The sequence below is a fragment of the Oncorhynchus nerka genome, linkage group LG8, assembly GCF_034236695.1.
Source record: "Oncorhynchus nerka isolate Pitt River linkage group LG8, Oner_Uvic_2.0, whole genome shotgun sequence".
In the NCBI taxonomy this organism is placed as follows: Eukaryota; Metazoa; Chordata; class Actinopteri; order Salmoniformes; family Salmonidae; genus Oncorhynchus; species Oncorhynchus nerka.
The window spans coordinates 40,094,531-40,112,493 of record NC_088403.1 but is presented as its reverse complement, the minus strand read 5'-3'; the positions used below and the strand labels follow the sequence as shown (position 1 = coordinate 40,112,493).

Here is a 17,963-nt window from a genome sequence, read left to right as displayed (position 1 = left end):
AATAATAAATCGCTTTGTTCAAAAAGTAACAACATTTTGGGATTTCGTTTTCATTTAACCTAGAATGAGCGAGAAAAAGGCAATTCCTGAACATGGGGCGAGACATTCTCACTCATTTGAAAATAAAGCCTAGCTCGGCTATTACACAATTCTTTAGGAAAAGTTGACTAGTCTATTGTTCAGCTAAAAGCCCATCCTGCTATGCTTGTGAAAAACTAATAATAATACTTTTCCCTCTTTCCACGTTAAAGATTCCAATAGACAAAGTGTTTTTAGCCATAATTGGGCCCAACCACAATTAATACATTTGGGCACAGTCGATAGCATGCTGGACTTTTTGGCTAGAATGTTGAGGGTTTTAAACCTGCTCCCTGCCTGCTATAATGAATGAGTTTGATACACCTGGTATTGGATGTGGCTGAAAAAAAACTTGTTAAAACTTCTTATTTCATGAAAGGGGTTGCAGTCTGTCGTGAAGCGTTCATCCATGTATACGGACGGTTAAGAGTATACGGACGGTTAAGAGTATAGCTACAGTTTCAGATATTATAGGTTTCTAATTTTGCCAAAGTTGTTTTCATTTCAAGTTGAAGCTTACTGTTATCTAGCTAGGTAAGCAGAGAAACACGAATTCCATCGCTCCACCATCCCCTTCCTTGGTTACATCATCACTGCAGGGAATGTACAGATGGATTCCGGGAAGGTGAGAGCGGTGGGTGGACTGGCCCCAGCCTATGTCCAGAGTGCAGCTGCAACTTTTCCTGGGATTTGCCAACTTCTATCGCAACTTTATCCGGGGTTACAGCACCCTGGCTTCCCCAGTCTGTACTCACCTCTCCTAAGATTCAGTTCACAATGTCCCCAGCTGCTGACCGGGTATTCCGGGACCTCAAGCCCCGCTTCACCACTGCTCCCATATTGGTTCATTCTGACCTGTCCCGTTAGTTCGTGGTAGAGGCCGATGCTTTGGATGTCGGAGTGGGGGCTGTCCTGTCCCAGCGTTCTGCCCTGGACCTCAATTTACATCCCTGCGCCTTCTTCTACCATCACCTCAACGCCACAGAGAGGAACTAGCGTTGGAGGAGTGGAGACACTGGTTGGAGGGGGCGGAACATCAGTTCATTGTGTGGATGGACCACAAGCACCTGGAATATCTCCGCACCGCCAAGCATCTCAATTCCAGGCAAGCTAGATGGGCCCTGCTTTCCACCTAGTTTAACTTCTCCCTCTCCTACCGACCAGGATCCAAGTACATGAAGCCGGATGCGCTGTCAGGCCGCTATATCCCTACAAATTCACCCTCGGACCCGAGACCATCCTTCCCACCTCATTTCTTGCGAGGGCACTCATTTGGGGAATAGGGACGTCTCCGCATTCGTCACCACCTGCACGGTCTGTGTGCAGAACAAGAGTCCTTGGCAAGCTCCGGCTGGTCTTCTTCAACCACTGCCTGTCCCTCACTGTCCCTGGTCTCACATATCCCTGGACTTCGTCACTGGTCTTGCCCCGTCTGAGGGCAACACTGCCATCCTGACAATAGTGGACCGGTTTTCCAAAGCCGCCCACCTCATTCCTGTCCCCAAGCTACCCTCCGCCAAACTTCCAGGTCATGGTGCAGCACGTCTTCCGGATCTATGGACACTCGGTGCACATGGTCTCAGACCGGGGCCCTCAGTTCTCGTCCTGGTTCTGGAAGGCATTCTGCACGCTCATTTGGTCGTCGGCCAGCTTGTCCCCCGGGTTCCCACCCTCAGTCGGAGCGAGCCAATCAAGACCTGGAGACGACTCTTCAATGCCTTGTCTCCTCCAACCCCACCACCTGGAGCCAGCAACTCATATGGGTTGAATACACCCGCAACACCTCCCCTGCTCTGCCACTGAGCTCTCGGCTTTTGAGTGTTCCCTGGGTTATCACCCCCTGTTCTACCCGGAGCAAGAGGAAGAGGTTGTGGAATACCCTCGGCCCAGATTTTGGTCCGCCGCTGTCACAGGACCTGGAAGAGAGCCCGGTCGGCTCTTCGCAAGACCACCTCCAGGTATCGATGACAAACAGAGCGCCACCAGACCCCGGCTCCCCTGTATCGTCTCGGGCAAAGGGTATGGCAGTCCACTCATGACCTGCCCCTCCCAGTGGAGTCCCGCAAACTTTTCCCCACTTTATCGGCCCTGTGTTATACCTGTGTTCTCTGTCTGTTGCCAGTTTGTCTTGTCAGATATTATCAGTGTGTTTTCCCGTCTCCCTGCTTTCTCAATTTCTGTTTCCCTGGCTCTGACCATTCTGCCTGCCCTGAACCAGAGGCTGCCTGCCATTCTGTACCTGCCTGACTCTGACCATTTACGAACCTCTGCCTGTCCTGAGCCTGCCTGCTGTTCTGTACCTTATTGACTCTGCCCTTGATTACGGACCTCTGTCTGCCTTTGACCTGTCTTTTGCCTGCACCGTTTGGGTCAATAAACATCTATGACTCTAGTTGTCTGCATCTGGGTCTTATCCTGAGTTCTGATATGACCCACCAATTTAGATAAATGTCTGGGTAAACGTCATCTAATAGTTAAACAAATATTTTTAATTTGGACACTTTCTGTTTATCTGGGATTTTTCCTTATTGTAGGCTACTACTTTTGGTCTTAATCTTTACTACACTACTCACTGTTTAGCACATGACCTCAGATGTGAATTCTTAAAGAGATGGGTTGGGATGGCTGAAGAGAGGTGGGGAGAGCTCTCCAGTAGGTACCAAAATATTAAAAGGCCATTTTCTCAAAAATGAGGTTACAAGTTTATACCATTTTGTAGCCCTCTGTCTCTGCTTTTATCCAATGTAAAAAACAATTTCAAATTTTGCTAGATAAGACCGAATCAAGGCCGTCAGTCACAAATGTTGCACAATCCAGGTGTAAAAAGCTCTTAAAGACTTACCCAGAAAGGACTCACAGCTTTAATTGCTGCCAAAGGTATTTCTACAAAGTATTGACTTGGGTGGAAATACTTATTTAAATTAGATAGTGCTGTATTTCACTTTTTAAAAAATCGTTTTCACTTTGTCATTATGAGGTATTCTGTGTAGCTGAGTGAGACAAAAAAAAAATAAAAAAATAATCCAGGCTGTAAAGCAAAGTGAGCACCGTCTGGTAGGTAGCAAGGACTGTGGTAGATTGAACTGCATTGCCCCCTAGCAGCCTTACACAGGATTATATCAGAGTTGTGAATAAACGTAATTTAATATTTTTTTAAAATCATATTTTTAATAACACGCTGTTTAAACATTAAGAAAATGCTTACATTTTGCACATCCTTAGTGATATTGTGTGTATGTCCTTCTTTCCAAACGTCCTAACCTCTGGCTGGTCTAACTCAAACCCTGAGTTTCAACCAAACCTTTGGTTCATCCCAAATGGCACCATATTCCCTACATAGTGCACTACTTTTAACAAGACCACTATATGGGGAATAGGGTGACATTTGGGACTGTCTGTGGTTCAGGCCCACTGTAGCTGACTGGACTTGATATAATGTTCCCAAAAGCACTCTACACTCCAAAGTCAACTGTCACTACAACTTAACAACCACTTTACCACCAAAGCTAATTTTCTATAGTTTGGAGAGAAAGTTAATCCTCCAGGATATGTCTGTCTCTGCTAAGCCATATCCTCTCTGTCTGATTGAAGGGTCCCCTACACCCATGACTATAAATCAACTAAGCTACCCTTATGTCTTGCTGTCATGTTCTTGTCCAAGACAACTTTGTAAGACATTTTCCTGCAAATAATACAACAATTGAATTCCAATTGCAGGGCTCCCTGAGACATATTTTTTTACAAGGAGCAGAAATTAAACATTTAAGAGCACAATGAAAACTATTTGCCATATTAAAGCAGCAATCCGCAGATGAAACAATAACAAAGCATTTCCCCGCAACTGTTTTGGTAAAAGATTGAAGGATGGGGCTGGAGATATTTAACCATACTCAAATTCACAGACAGAGCTATGGATGCAAGGACCTACCATCCACGATATCAAAATCATAGTTTAAACCATGTTTTGAGGCTATACAGGCTATACAGGGGTGGTCCACTCTGCTCATTCACAAACATTAACAGCACCCAAGTTGCTGGACAGATAGCCTTAGAGTTTGGCTTGTGATTTTGCCGACCGTTACTCCTTGAGGTCCAAGGTCCTGTATGTTATTTTCAGAGGTAAACTGTCTCCGACAGCCAAACACTCCATATAAACCTGAATCAGTTCTCAATTGCAATACAGTTCTAGAAGCATAACTCTGTGTAACTCTGTGTTGTCTGTTCACACTGCTATGCTTTATCTTGGCCAGGTCGTAGTTGTAAATGAGAACTTGTTCTCAACTAGCCTACCTGGCTAAATAAAGGTGAAAGAAAAAAAGAAAAAAGAAAGCCCTTTACCTTCATATCACATCAAAATAATTCCACAAATGCAAAATAACACTTACTGTGCTTTATCACAGTGGCAGCTGAGTGATAACATGTTTCCATTACACACAGGTGTTCAGAGCATGCTAGATAGCTAATTAACACAAATGGTCCCTCTGTCTGTCTTACGTAAGCATGCGCTGTAACTTGGAGATATGGCTGTGTGGGAACACTAATCCTAACCTTAATACTAAAATAGGTTGTTATGCTTCCAAAACTGTACCACTAGTGACGTGTGTTAATGTTCAGACTGAGTGTCGGTCTCTTAAAACTCCCCCAGTACAGAAAACGCCTTCGTCCAATTATTGTGTAATGTAATGGAACTAAGAGTTATGATCAAGGGCTAAGGCAGACAGTGCTTGTGTCTCTCACCAATATGTCACACGGAATTATTTGTATTCTTTCTATAGTTAACATAATCACTCTCCTCTCAACACACCTTGTACCCAGATCTTTATCATCAAAATATCAGCACAATTTTCTTATCTCTCTCTCAAGTTTTGCCATCAGTTACATGTATAATTCTGCCACCTGGTGGATATTATGCAATACTGCGATACTGATACTATAATAGATAGTGAGTGGTTTAAAATAATTAAATACAAGGTGTGGACGTCATGAAAGCCTCCTACAATAAAACAGATTATATATAAGTGATGCAAAATGTCGAAGTCTAAACTGTATAATGTCATCAAATCAAATGTATTTGATTTACATCAGCAAATGTCACAAAGAGCTCATCCACATCCGTGGAGAGATCTGATGAGCTGGAAACTGCTGTGACGTCTCACATGATCTAAACAGGAAAAGAGTGAAGTCATGGCTGCAGTGGTGGCACAGATGTGAGGAAGCCCAGTGGCAGGCAAATGTTCTCCTTGATGAAAAGTTTGATTTTAATACAGTTTTCTGTTTCCAAAACTAGAATCTGTGAAAGAGTGTATTATGTTTTGTTGGCTTTGCCCTTTGTCAAAGTTGTAAAAAAATGTAGTCGTTTAGGAGGGCAAGAGCGAATTGAGTTATTGTACACGTGCAGTTCACACAGTAGGCGTTTCCTAATAAATGCCAAAACACATCAATAGGATTTTGCTAGCTCGTGCTCTGCCCACCTCCTTGCTTGTTCTGCCCATTATGATTGATTTGCTCCCATTGGAAATGACAGGCTCTGGTCTACCTTGGGTTAGTCATAAAAATCTTTGGTGGTGGTGTAGTCGAAGCGGCTGAATTTTAGAAGATTTCAATGTCAGATTTCAATGTCAGAAAAATACCTAGGTCTGTAAAAAGTAATTGTGACAGTGCCGCAAGATGGAAAGTACAGCCCCTAAACTAAACGCAGCAAAAAATAAATGTCCTCTCACTGTCAACTGTGTTTATTTTCAGCAAACTAAACATGTTTAAATATTTGTATGAACATAACAAAATTCAACAAGTGAGACCTAAACTGAACAAGTTCCACAGACATGTGACTAACAGAAATTGAATAATGTGTCCCTGAACAAAGGGGGGGGTTCAAAATCAAAAGTAACAGTCAATATTAAGTAACCAGCTGCATTAAGTATGGCAGTGCATCTCCTCCTTATGGACTGCACCAGATTTGCCAGTTCTTGCTGTGAGATGTTACCCCACTCTTCCACCAAGGCACCTGCAAGTTCCCGGACATTTCTGGGGGGAATGGACCTAGACCTCAGTCTCCGATCCAACAGGTCCCAGAAGTGCTCAATGGGATTGAGATCCGGGCTCTTAGCTCTTAGCTGGCCATGGCAGAACACTGACATTCCTGTCTTGCAGGAAATCACGCACAGAACAAGCAGTATGGCATTGTCATGCTGCAGGGTCATATCAGGATGAGCCTGCAGGAAGGGTACCACATGAGGGAGGAGGATGTCTTCCTTGTAATGCACAGCGTTGAGATTGCCCGCAATGACAACAAGCTCAGTCCAATGATGCTGTGAGGCACCTCCCCAGACCATGAGGGACCCTCCACCTCTAAATCGATCCCGCTCCAGAGTACAGGCCTCGGTGTAACGCTCAATTCTTCGACGATAAACGCGAATCCGGCCATCACTCCTGGTGAGACAAAACCGCAACTTGTCAGTGAAGAGCAATTTTGCCAGTCCTGTCTGGTCCAGCGACAGTGGGTTTGTGCCCATAGGCAACGTTGTTGCCAGTGATGTCTGGTGAAGACCTGCCTTACAAGTCCTCAATCCAGCCTCTCTGAGCCTATTGTGGACAGTCTGAGCACTGATGGAGGGATTGTGCGTTCCTGGAGTAACTTGGGCAGTTGTTGTTGCCTTCCTGTACCTGTCCTGCAGGTGTGATGTTCGGATGTACCGATCCTGTGCAGGTGTTGTTATACATGGTCTGCCAATGCGAGGACGATCAGCTGTCAGTCCTGTCTCCCTCTAGCGCTGTCTTAGGCGTCTCACAGTATGGACATTGCAATTTATTGCCCTGGCCACATCTGCAGTCCTCATGCGTCCTGAAAAAGGGATGTTTCTTTTTTTGCTGAGTTTACTAGTACACAGCTTTGATCAGGATGAAGTTGCCCCTACAGATGCTGATCTGAAGACACGTTTTTTCACTCCTACTGGTTAACATCATTGTTTGGAGAGAATAAACTGGTCCTAGATCTGAGCATGATGAAATAAAAGGGTAAGTGAAGATTTTCTAGACTTCCACTTCTCCTGATACGTTTCTGTGTGTTTGTGTGTGTGTGTGTGTGTGTGTTGTCTTGCAGTTGGTGGGCATGGACAAGTGTATCAAGGCCATCAATGGCATGGTGCAGAGAGCCAAGAAAAAGGCCGGCTGGACCACTGTTGAATCAACTAATAATTTTCAATGAATGTTAAAAAAATATATAAAAAAATCTGAATGTATACCATACGCAAGGCAAAAATTATGTTAGCTACTCAGAATGGCGGTCCTGAGTACTTGCATCAAGTTTATAAAGCGTATCTTAAATAAACCCAACACACCCCTCAATTAATGTATATTTTTTTGTATTTCGTGACCTAACATTAGTACTTGACCCTGGTACTTGACCCTGAGTGGAAGAGAACAGAAGGATGCCATAGATAAACTCAAGACCATAGTCCAAGTCAGTATTAGACAGAATGTTGCGGCCCGCCCACTTGTGGAGAAAACAACCTGTAGTTAGGTAGGTTACCCCGTTGGCTCACAGCAAAAATGTTACCTTTTTCAAACACAATTTTCTTGTCTGCTTGTTTTAGTCAATTGTAAAACTACACGTAACAAAAGTACAACATGCCTACTCCTGGTCTTTCTCACTACCTAGAAAATGTAATTTTGAAGGGCTTCCCTCATGCCCTTTTTCATGACTTGCTAGCAGCAGCCACGTGAATGCTAGCTAGCTACCGACTGGAAAATTCAGCTGGCCAAGACCAACAACACAAACAAACAGACTATACAGCTAGAAGTAGTGAGTGGAGTTACAAGCAGACTATACTAAACAAGTTAGCTAAATGTCTTACCTGTGATTAAATGTCTTCCACACACATAGCTACATGTAGCCTACTTGGACACCGGGTCCCATTTCCCACTCTCCACACCGAATAGCCTGAAGCCACAAGGCTCTTCCCACAGGCTCTATTTACCTATGTGGGAGCATTGTGAACCTTAGGTTGGGATTTTTCACCTGGTTTACATGTACATTAAAAAACACAGCAGCTTTTCTGCATGTTTTGTTATTTCTGTATAACTAAACATCGATAACGAAGTTGGAACTTTTACAATGGAGGTCAATGGGTAAGAATGATTGTTTTCCACAATTTGTGGGCATGTTCGAGGGTAATTCCTTCTTATGACATGAATATCGACTTGACGTATTGGTGCTTTCTAGACAACTGGGAACTCTGAAAAAAAGTAGGTCAAATCATGACGTCAGTTATCCTCAGGTTGGAAAATCGGAGCTCTCGAAATAGTCCCGCATTCACGATTTTGGAAATCCGAGTTGGATGACGGTTCAAAACAATTTTTCCCAGTTGGAGCAATTTTTTTTCCAGAGTTCCCAGTTGTCTTGAACACACTGAATTCGGAAGTCGTAGATTTTTGAGTCGTTTTTGTAGTGTCTTAACACTTAGTACTTATTTATGTAATAAGAAAGACTCGGAATACAAGCAATTGAACTGGAGCTTCACATTTACTCAAACTAGTTAGTACCAGAATAACATAGAACAATACTGCGCATGACCAAGGGTGCTCCATCCTTAAAGGGGACATCAGTAATTAACAGAACATAACATTCCTTCTCTTATACAATCAGAGTTACTTTTACCAAATCACAACTGAAACATTTCCCAGAACTTGTAGTTATTTTGCATCTTTTAATTTGAACTTGAACAGTTCGTTTTTGTTTGTTTGTTTATAAGTCTAGTCTGTCTGGTGGACGGTGCCTTCGTTCTGGGTAGCGCCTCAGATTGTCTGGAGGCTCCTGAACATCCTCAGTGTGTGCTTGTTCCATTATAGCGTCTGCTATAGCAGCACCTTCATCAACACGTTCCCTTCTTTCAGCCTGGGGTCTCTCTACTGCCCCACCGTCCTCTACAGTTCCCTGTGTGTCACTCTCAGGAGCTCTCTGTGCCTGTTCTCTCTCGATTGTTGTGCTGTTTTCCGTGGAATGCATTTGGTTAATGTGACGCCGCCACATTATGTCTGGGCTCACTTGTGAACCTGGTAAGTTCTGGGTCCCGTTTGTGTGTGTACGGTCCCTCTTGTCCATTTCCCTCCTCTTCTGTAGTCTCGCACCATCACTTTCTGTCCTGTTTGGAGATGGCGCTCCCGGCCACCGGAGAGCATCTTGGCTTGTTTGTTCAGCACTTCATTACGCCTGTTTGGCTTCATGATGTCCAGCTGTGTGCGGAGAGGCCTCCCGAACATCAGTGCGGCTGGGCTTTCATTTGTCGTGGCATGTGGGGTGTTTCGGTAGGAGGCCAGGAACTTGGCCAGTTTTGTTTGCAAAGTCCCTTCGTCTCGTTTTGCTGCACGGAGTCCTTGCTTTAGGGTTTGCACAAAGCGTTCTGCCAGCCCATTGGTGGCAGGGTGGTACGGAGCTGAGGTTGAGTGTTTGATTCCATTTACTGACATGAATCTTGTAAACTCGTCACTTACAAAAGCTTGCGCTTTGTCACTTACCAGCTGCAGTGGCAAACCGAAGCGTGCAAACGTTATTCTGAGACACTCTATCGTCTGAGCTGAGGTGGAGGAGTCAGTGCAAAACACCTCTGGCCATTTGGAATGGGCATCAACTATAACCAGAAACATGTGCTTTTCAAAGGGACCAGCGTAGTCCACATGAATTCTCTGCCATGGCTCTGCGGGCCATTCCCATGGGTGGACTGGGACAGGAGCAGGCATGTGAAGGGTTTCCAAACATCCACTACAGTTCTTTGCCATATTTTCTATCTGTTGGTCCAGACCTGGCCACCAGAAGTGGCTCCTTGCGAGCAGCTTCATTTTGACAATTCCAACATGACCTTCATGTAGTTGCTGCAAGACTAGATGTTGGCATTTCTGGGGTATCATGACTCTCATTCCCCACATCAAACATCCTTGGTACGTTGTAATTTCGTTTCTCCGCTGGAAATACGGAGTCAGCTCCTTTCTGCCAGTAGCTGGCCATCCTGACATGGTGTAGGTGTACACTTTTGACAAGGTCACATCTTTCCTTGTCTCCTGTTTGATAACTGTGCTTGTGACTGGTAGTGCCTCAAGCTGAGCGGTATGGAACATGTCCACTGCATCCACCCTCCTTTGTCTTTCTCTTGTACACGGCAGTCTGGATAATCCATCTGCATTTGTGTGGAGGGATGACGGCTTAAACTCAATGTCATACATATGACTGGCAAGGAACAGGGCATATCGCTGTAACCTGGCTGCTGTCATTGCCGGAATGCCTTTCTTTGGACTGAAAATGGAAAGCAACGGCTGGTGATCTGTAACCAGTGTGAAACGCTTGCCATATAGGTATGCGTGGAATTTCTTGACGCCCCACACTAGTGCCAGTGCTTCTTTGTCGATTTGTGAGTAGTTTTCTCTGCATCATTCAATGTTCGTGACGCGAATGCAACTGGCCTCTCTGACCCATCTTTCAGTGTGTGTGAAAGGACTGCCCCTAATCCATAAGGGGACGCATCACAAGCCAACTTCACTGGCATTTCAGGGTCGTAATGCATCAGGACCTGTTCAGATGTTATGAGCCGTTTTGCCTCCAGAAATGCATTTTCACACTGCTCTGTCCACCGCCATGTCCTATTCTTTTCCAGGAGCTGATTTAGAGGCTGGAGTACTGCTGAAAGGTTTGGAGGAATCTTCTGTAGTAATTGATCAGTCCCGTGAAAGATCTCACTTCTGTGATATTTTGTGGTCGTGGTGCCTGTACCACTGCCTCGATTTTGTCCTGTGTTTTGTGCAATCCATTGCAGTCAATCTCATATCCACAGAAGACAATCTTGTCTTTGAAGAACTCACACTTCTTTAAGTTTGCCTGTAGACCATACTCTTTCAGTCTTTTCAGGACCTCTTCCAGGTTAGCCAGGTGCTCTTTGTCGGTGCGTCCTGTTATGATCATGTCATCCAGGATACACTGGGTTCCTGGGATTCCTTGCAAAATCTGGTCAATGGTTCGTTGCCAAATGGCTGGGGCTGATGCAATGCCAAAAACCAGGCGGTTATACCTGTATAGACCTTTGTGTGTGTTTATTGTCAGGTACTGTTTGGAACTCTCTTCAACCGGTAGCTGCAGGTAAGCCTGTTTCAGATCGATTTTACTGAAGTGTTTCCCACCAGCTAGTGCAGCAAAGATGTCATCCAGACGTGGTAGGGGGTATTGGTCCACATGCAACATTGGATTCACAGTTACCTTGAAGTCCCCACACATTCTAACAGACCCGTCTTTCTTCACAATAGGAACTATGGGTGTGGCCCATTCGCTTCTGTCCACTTTCGTCAGGATCCCTGTATCCTGCAAGCGATCGATTTCCGCTTCCACCTTTGGTCTCAGGGAGTATGGAACAGATCTGGCTTTGCAGAATTTTGGGGTTGCATCATCTCTTAGTACAAGTTTTGCTGTGAAGCCTTTTACTGTTCCCATCTGATCACTGAAAACTGTGTTGTATTTCTTCCGCAAGTGTTCCAGTGTTTGGTCTGTGCCTTTCTCTTTGGACTGGAACGTGTGGAGCATTTTCAAGTCACACCAATTCAGCTTTATTTTTGAAAGCCATTCCCTGCCAAATAATGGGGGGCCAGTTCCAGGCACCACATACAGCTGTAACTGCTGTGTTTGCCCCCCATAATGCACTCTGACTTGCAACGCCCCCATTGGGCTCAATCTCTCTCCTGAGTATGTCTTCAGCAACACATTTGTGTTCTTCAGCTTGATAGCCTTAAAATGCTCATTGTAGACAGTAGTGGAAATTATAGACACTGCAGATCCTGTGTCCAGCTCCATTTTGAGGGGTTTGCCTTCGATATCTGGTGTCACCCATATTATGCTACTGCTGGGAGAAGTCACTGTGTTTAACTCCATTGTACCAATTAATCGTTCATCTGAATCACTGCCACTGTTCTCTGCTAGTGCATTCACAGACCCTTTAATTTTCTCAGTTTTCCTGTTGTGACTGAATTTAGCTTTGCATGCTCTTTGAATGTGCCCCCTTCTACTGCATTTGTGACAAATTTCGTCTTTGAAACGGCAATCCTCTGCTCTGTGACCATCTCTGTCACACCTGTTGCATTTTTCGGCCACACGGGGGCGCTGTCGACTGCGTGAAAACTTGTGCAGGGAAATTTGTGACAGGTCAGTACTTCTTTTACTTTGCAACTCAAATGCATCTTTAGTCGCGATTTCCATAGCCACAGCAATTTCAACAGCCTTTGCAAACGTGAGCTCTGATTCTGTGAGCAAACGTTTTTGAATGTGTTCATGTTTCAGTCCACAAACAAATCTATCCCTTAATGTGTCATTTAGGTTCTCTCCCAACTGGCAATGTTCCGACAGTTTCTTCAACACTGCTACATATGTACTAACCCCTCCCCTCATTCTGATCTCTCTTGTGGAAACGAAAACGTTCCGCGATGAGGAGTGGTTTAGGTGATAGGTGATTTTGCAATATCTCCACAATCTCTGTGAATGTTTTATTTGTGGGCTTCAGAGGGGCAGTCAGATCTCTTAGCAAACTGTATGTTTTTGGGCCAATTAAACTCAACAACGCTGGTACTCTTTTGTTATCAGCAATGTCGTTTGCAATGAAGTACTGTTCCAGTCGTTCAATGTAAGTTGCCCAGTTTTCTTGCGTGTCATCAAACACATCTATTTTCCCGATGCTAGCCATTCTCTTTACCTCCGGCTCCACGGGTCTTTGATCTGCCGCCTCGTTCTCGTCAGCTCTCCCCTCGTTTTCACTGCTTGCTAGCTGTTGTGCTACAGGGTCAAAATCTTCCTCTCTTCCTACGAACTCCATCTGTATTCGTGATGCACACTGCAGGTAATCATCCTCGTCGCCATTGTAGTGTCTTAACACTTAGTACTTATTTATGTAATAAGAAAGACTCGGAATACAAGCAATTGAACTGGAGCTTCACATTTACTCAAACTAGTTAGTACCAGAATAACATAGAACAATACTGCGCATGACCAAGGGTGCTCCATCCTTAAAGGGGACATCAGTAATTAACAGAACATAACAGTTTTGAACTCAGCATTGATTATTATATTACTACTGATACACCATGGCAACCGCCAGTGACCAAGGTAACATACGTTTTTCACAAAAAGTAATCTTTCATTACATTAACAAAATTTCACAAAATCAAGATATTTGAAGTCAAATCTCCTCATAGTAACTGTGAAAGGGTGACCCCTGTGCTTGGATTTTAACATTGAGGCGGCAAGACGGAGGCACAAAATTGGCCCGGCATCGTCCGAGTTAGGGTTTGGCCGGGGTAGGTCGACATTGTTAATAAGATGTTGTTCTTAACTGACTTGCCTAGTTAAATAAAGGTTAAATAAAGAAAATAAAGAAAAGACAATGTATGGACATCGTGCTGACGAAAGACCATGGCCTGTTTTCCCGATAGCGATGGAATGTAGGCTTAAGTGTTTTAAAGGCAGACTCAGTAAGTTTCATTTACGTCATTTGTGATTATGAAATGTCAAACTGTCGGGGTGACAAAACAAACCCAGGCAAGACATAATGTAAACAAACCCAGGCAAAATGTTCTCCCTGCCCCATTAGAGAAAGTGTAGAATAGCAGGAAATTAGCAAAACAACTGCAACATTTTCTCTTAATCTCATGACAAAATACGTAGAGTATGGTGTGTCTTTGGCAACATTAAAAGTGAAGACTGTTATTTTATCAAATAAATTCTCTGTAATTATTATTGTGTGATAAAAACTAATCATGTAAATAACTAGGAAGTCGTGGCACCACGGAAAATCTTCATATTACAAAGTTATAATTTTCAGAATTGAACTCTTCAGATATTTTAATATCTGATCAATTAGTCTTCTATTAAGGAATTATTCTTTACCTCAGTCAGTCTCATCTGAACGTCGTAAATTGTTGGTTACCTGCACGAACCCAGCCTTTACTATAAATCGTCCATACACCAATTGGCTTAATCATTTATTTACTAACTAACTAAATAATCACATAAATTCTTAAACAAACAAATAAACAAAGAGTAGATATTGGTAAAAACAAGGATAGGGAAGATTCCCTAGCGGGCTAAGCCGATATGACGGCTCGGTGGACAAAGGGAAGTGGGTGTGAACTGAGAAAGAAGCGGGAAAGTCAAAAGGATTCACTACACACAGTTGATAATTATATTCATTGAAATGCTAATCCTTTGCATCTGAATGCTCACCTGAACCCTCACTCATTCGGGAATAATTGCAATCAATATACACTGTAGTTGTATGTGTTTCCTGTCCTTCGTGAGGTCACAAAATGAAACACACTCAACATAACTGTCCCTTAAGTGTCCACGGACCCTTCCCACATACTCACAAGTGGACATATAGCTTCATTTTCATTTGGGGATTTAGGAGTTCGGCCACGTGAAATCCTTTGTTCACTCTGTGGACTCTATCTGCATGAAAAGGGGGAGAGAGTCTCCTCCAGGAATTTACGACCTGAGATAACATAACCTGGGTGTAGGAGAGAGTGAGAGAGGGGGAAGACATGATCTATAACCAGAAAGGGCCACGTCATGACAAGTAGCATTATAAAACTGCACGTTTCTCTTTGTATCATGGCAAAATGTGTTGAAATGCAGGAAGTTAGCTGACGTCCCCCCAAAAAAGTCCATAGTGTCCAGCAGGCCGTGCTGAGGAGTCTGAAATGTGGTCCAACTAGCGAGTGTTGCACTAGGAAAATATTCTCAATCCATTGCTGAATGAAAAGTGGAATTGTGTCTAATTTTTATTCAGAAGCTTAAGCTAGCAACATCAAAGCAACTTTGACAGGCCCACCAGTGTTTTCTAATCTGCGCTCTTGCACATCGTCAATGGTCACACAGAAAGGCAGACGGACTGACAGCCAGGAGACAATATTATTAACCGTTACATGTTTTTGTCAGCTAAATTACACTTTTATTCTGTATCACTCAACTCTCGTTTGTAATGAGAGTGATATACACCCACAATAACATCTGCTAAATATGTGTATGGAACAATATAATTTGATATAGATATGTATTGTTGCTGTAGTTGTGGATGGATCAGAAACAGAAAGAAAGTATAAGGGCACAGGGCGAGACCCAGACACAGGAGGCAGAAGTTTGAGTCTCTGATATTTATTAGTATCCAAGGGGCAGGCAAGAGAATGGTCATGGACTGACAAAAAGATCATAACAAGGTCAGACTCCAGGAGGTACAGAGTGGCAGGGAGGCTCGAGGTCAGGACAGGCAGTATGGTCAGGCGGGCGGGTTCAGAGTCAGGGCAGGGAAGGGTCAAAACCGGGAGGACTAGCAAAAGAGTGATAAGAAAAAGCAGGAGCACGGGAAAAACACGCTGGTTGACTTGACAAGACGAACTGGCACAGAGAGACAGGAAACACAGGGATAAATACACAGAGGAAAATAAGCAATGCCTGGAGGGGGTGGAGACAATCACAAGGACAGGTGAAACAGATCAGGGCGTGACAGAAAGTGCACAAGATAAATTATCAATATGCCTATGCATCATAATTACCTGGAGAAATCTGACCTTCAATATTTAAACAAAGCTGCTGTACTTATAATTAGTAATACCATCATTTTTGACACTTTGAAGGGACCCAAATGATAAATTACTCTTTTATCTATACATTTTGAGATATATTAAACCAGATTTAAAAAATGACATTTTATTTGGGACTTACTGAGTCTGGCTTTAAAGATGCATCGTAAACATAACAGCTGAAGATGTCACACCCATGTCTCAAAACACCACGCAGTGCACTCATTATAAAGTTAAACTTAACTGTGTCTTTACAGGAGCTGTCTAGTGCTGAAAATTATTCCAGAATATAGGCTAAAGAGCTCGCTGTAGGTCTTAAATTAAATTAAATTAATTATTTTTTTTAATCCCTTTTTTTTACACAATACAGTTTTTCCATCAAGAGAATAAATGTTTTGTAGCCTATTATGTACAGTGCCTTCAAAGTATTCATACCCCTTGACTTATTACACATTTTATTGTGTTAGTCTGAATTCAAAATGGATTAATTAACTACATAGATTTTTTTCTCACTCATCAACACCCCATAATGACAAAGTGAAAACATGTTTTTGGAAATGTTTGCAAATTTATTGAAAATGAAATACAGGTATAAGTCAATACTTTGTAGAAGCACCTTTGGTGGCGATTACAGCTTTGAGTCTTTTTGGGGAAGTCTCTAAGAGCTTTGCAGAACTGGATTGTACAATTATTATTTTTTAAATTCTTCAAGCTCTGTCAAGTTGATTGTTGATCATTGCTAGACAGCCATGATCAAGTCTTGTCATTGATTTTCAGTCAAAACCGTAACTACGCAACTCAGGAACATTCAATATCGTCTTGGTAAGTACTCCTGTGTATATTTGTATATTTGTTTTAGGTTATTGTCCTACTGAAAGGTACATTTGTCTCCCAGTGTCTGTTGGAAAGCAGACTGAATCAGGTTTTCCTCTAGGATTTTGCCTGTGCTTATAGCTAGCTGTATTCCATTTCTTTTTACCCTAAAAAACTCCCCAGTCCTTGCCAATGACAAGCATACCCATAACATGATGCAGCCACCTCCATGCTTGAAAATATGAAGAGTGGTACTCAGTGATGTGTTGTATTTGCCCCAACATAATGCTTTGTATTCAGGAAAAAAAGTTAATTTCTTGGCCACATCTTTTGCAGTATTACTTGTGTTATTTTAAATGAAATGCACAAGGTCCTCTACTCCAACAATTAATCCACAGATAAAAGGGTAAACCGAGTTTGTTTCTAGTAATCTCTCCTCCTTCAGGCTTCTTCTTCTTCTTCTTTGGACTTTATACGGCAGATGGCAACCAACTTTAAGGTGCATTACCACTAACAACTGGACTGAAGTATGGATCTCAGTTCATCTTTCAATCACCCACGTGGGTATATGCTGCTAAAAAACAATTAGGAGATGGGAGAGGTGGGACTTGCAGCGTGTCATGCATCACAAATAGAACCACGCGAGCGGTGTGGTCAGCATGTAAGTATTGTGGAGTAAACACAATGTTGTTAATCCATCCTCAATTCTCCTATAACAACCATTAAACTGCCATCAGAGCTTCAGGGAGAGGAGATGGACACACAGGGATCAGTCATGTTATACAACACAAGTATTTTAAATTTGTTACACTTGATCATTCTAAGACTGACAGTTATTGTGTGTGAGTATCCAAGATGGCGTAGCAGTGTGCAGACGTAGTTTGTTGTCCTCTCGTTTACTTTTTGTATTTTTAGTCTTTTTTGTATATTTTTTGTATATATTCCAATTTATTTTTCAATCTCTTTTTCCATTTTTCAATCTCTTTTTCCAATATACCTTCCGGTAACCCGCCTCACTCAATGTGACATGGATCCGCAATTTTTTTAGATCCTATAGCCAAAACTTTCATCAGAAGGTAGCCAGCTAATTAGCTAAGTTACTAACGTAAATTCACTCACTTTTGTACATCTGTCACGTTCCTACCTTTATTTCCTTTGTTTTGTATTTATTTAGTATGGTCAGGGCGTGAGTTGGGTGGGCAGTCTATGTTTGTTTTTCTATGATTTGGGTATTTCTATGTTTCGGCCTAGTATGGTTCTCAATCAGAGGCAGGTGTCATTAGTTGTCTCTGATTGAGAATCATACTTAGGTAGCCTGGGTTGCACTGTTTGTTTGTGGGTGATTGTCTATGTTAGTGGCTTGTGTCAGCACAGGTCTCATTTTGTAGCTTCACGGTCATCATTGGTTTATTGTTTTTGTTACTCTTTTGTATAGTGTTGCAGTGTTCAGTGTTCTCTTTATTAAACTTCAC

The 17,963-nt window shown here is 42.9% G+C and overlaps 1 pseudogene; it reads right to left on the bottom strand.

Moving 5' to 3' along the window:
- Window positions 1–8,580: 8,580 nt before the first annotated feature.
- Window positions 8,581–12,481, bottom strand: LOC135572922 (uncharacterized protein K02A2.6-like; annotated as a pseudogene).
- Window positions 12,482–17,963: the final 5,482 nt, after the last annotated feature.